A 2,660-nucleotide genomic window follows, 5' to 3' on the forward strand; every position below is an offset into this window, starting at 1 on the left:
AATTATTTCTTGCTGGCATATACAAATACAGTTGATTTTTATGTCTTGAGTTTGTATGTTATGACCTTGCCAAATTCATTTATTAGTTCTAATAGTAGATTCCTTATGATTTTTACATTGATTGTCATGTCGATTAAAAACACTTATTTTTTTCTTTCCAATGTGTATTTTGCTGTTGTTAGGTGGAGTGTTCTATAAATATCAGTTAGAAAAGTTGCTTGTAAAATCTTTTATATCCTTACAGATTTTCTTTTCTTTTTGGGATGGGAGTAATATATCAATCATGTTTATTTATTTTTGTTGTGGTAAGAACATATAACGTGAAATCTACCCTTTTGACAAATTTCTAACTGCATAATACAGTATTGTTAACAGTAGGAACAACACTGTACAGCAGTTCTCTAGAACTTATCTTGCATAAATAACTAAAATATTTTGCCCAGTGAACAGCAGCTCCCCATTTCCTCCTCCCCTCAGCCTCTAGCAACCACCATTCTACTTTCTGTTTCAATGAGTTTGACTATTTTACATACCTCATATGCGTGGACTCATCCAGTATTTGTCCTTTTGTGACTGGCTTATTTCACTTAGCATAATGTCCTCAGAATTCATCCATGTTCTGACATATGGCAGAATTTCCTTCTCTTTTAAGGCTGATCAATATTCAATTGTATATGTCTACTACATTTTCTTTATCCACTTATCTGTTGGTGGATATTTAGGTTGCTTCCATATCTTAGCTATTATAAATAATGCTGAATGAACATGAGAGTGCAAATATGTCTTCAAGGTCCTGATTTCAATTCTTTTGGTTATATACCCAGAAGTGGCATTGCTGGATCATATAGTAGTTCTATTTGTAATTTTTTGAGGATCCTCCATGCTGGCTTCACCATTTTACATTCCCATCAACACCAAATTTGTATAAGAGTTCAAATTTCTCTATATTCTTGCCAACACTTGTTATCTTTTAGGGTTTTTTTTGATAATAACCATCAAACAAAATTACCAACCTTTGGCTAGACTAAGAAAAAAGAGAGAAGACTCAAATAAAATCAGAAATAAAAAAGAAGACATTAAAACTGATGCTACAGATTTCAAAAGGATTATAAGAGACTACTATGAATAATTATGTGCCAACAGATTGGGTAGGCTAGAAGAAATGGATAAATTCTTAGAAACCTACCAAGAATGAATCATGAAGAAACAGAAAATCTGAACAGACCATTAACAAATGAGTAGATTGAACCAGTAATCAAAAACCTTCCAACAAAGAAAAGCCCTGGACCACACGGCTTCACTGATGAATTCTACCAAACATTTAAGGACGAATTCACACCAATCCTTCTCAAACTCTTCCCAGAAGTTGAAGAGGAGGGAACATTTCCAAACTCATTTTTATGAGTTCGGCATTACCATGATACCAAACCCATAAAAAGACACTATAAGAAAAGAAAACTAAAGGCTCATACCATATTATGGTGGACATAAATGCAAAAATCCTCAACAAAATACTATCCAATCAAATTCAACAGCACATTAAAAGAATCATACCCAATGACCAAGTGGGATTTATTCCTGGATACAAGGATGGTTCACCATACAAAAATCAATTAATGTGATATACCACATTCATAGAACAAAGAATAAAAATCACCCGATCATCTGAATAGATGCAGAAAAAGCATTTGACAAAATTCAACACCCTTTTATGATAAACACCCTCAACAAACTAGGTAAAGAAGGAGTTTACCTCAACATAATAAAGTCCGTATATAAAAAGCCCACAGCTAACATCATACTTAATGGCAAAAGCTGAAAGCTCTTCCTCTAAGATAAGAAGACAAGGATGCCAACTCTCCACACTTCTATTCAACATGGTATTGGAAGTCCTAGACAGAGCTATTAGGCAACAACAAGAAATAAAAGGCATCCATATAAGAAAGGAAAGAGTAAATTTATCTCTCTTTGCAGATGACATGATCTTATATGTAGAAAACCCCTAAGGAGTCCACACAGAAACTGTTAGAGCTAATAAATGAATTCAGCAGCAAAGTCGAAGATTATAAAATTAAAAATCACTTGAGCCCATTAGTTTGATGCTGTAGTGAGCTATGATGACACCACTGCACTCCAGCCGGGGCAACAGAGTTGAGACCCTGTCTCAAAAAAAAAAAAAAAAAAAATTCTCCTCAGTTATTTTAGTGTCAGCTGGGCTCCTTTGAGACAGACCTCATGTATGTGAAATTCCAGCATCAACTAGTGATTTGAGTCCTTTTAGCTAGAATTTTTTTTTTTTTTTTTACTTTCTGGAACCTCCCTTCTTGCTTTCCAGATACTGTAATTATCCCAAACTCTATCCTTTGGTTCTTTGAGCAAATATTAATAATTGAATTTCTGTCTGAGTTTTACCATTCCTGCTGCAGCATGCTCTCAAAAATCAATTTAAAAGTGGGGGGCAAAGGGCTGGGAATTTCCCAGGGCCATTTGCTTTGCCCGTGTGTTGATTTCCCCTACAGTTTTCGTCTGCTTTTGTTCACTTTCTTGTGATTTCAGGTAGTTGATTTATTTACAATTAATTATGGAGTTTATAGTTATTCCTGATGGCAGGATTTATTTGATAGCAGCTACTCTTCCATTATTGAAAGCAGAATTCCCAG

The 2,660-nt window shown here is 34.4% G+C and overlaps 1 protein-coding gene across 1 annotated transcript in view; it reads left to right on the forward strand.

Moving 5' to 3' along the window:
- The window catches only part of ATAD5 (ATPase family, AAA domain containing 5), a 72,452-nt gene that overhangs the window by 52,247 nt on the left and 17,545 nt on the right, over positions 1–2,660 (forward strand). The gene's annotated exons all lie outside the window — the stretch shown is intronic.

Source organism: Propithecus coquereli, unplaced genomic scaffold (genome assembly GCF_000956105.1).
Source record: "Propithecus coquereli isolate 6110/MARCELLA unplaced genomic scaffold, Pcoq_1.0 Scaffold281, whole genome shotgun sequence".
Classification (NCBI taxonomy): domain Eukaryota; kingdom Metazoa; phylum Chordata; class Mammalia; order Primates; family Indriidae; genus Propithecus; species Propithecus coquereli.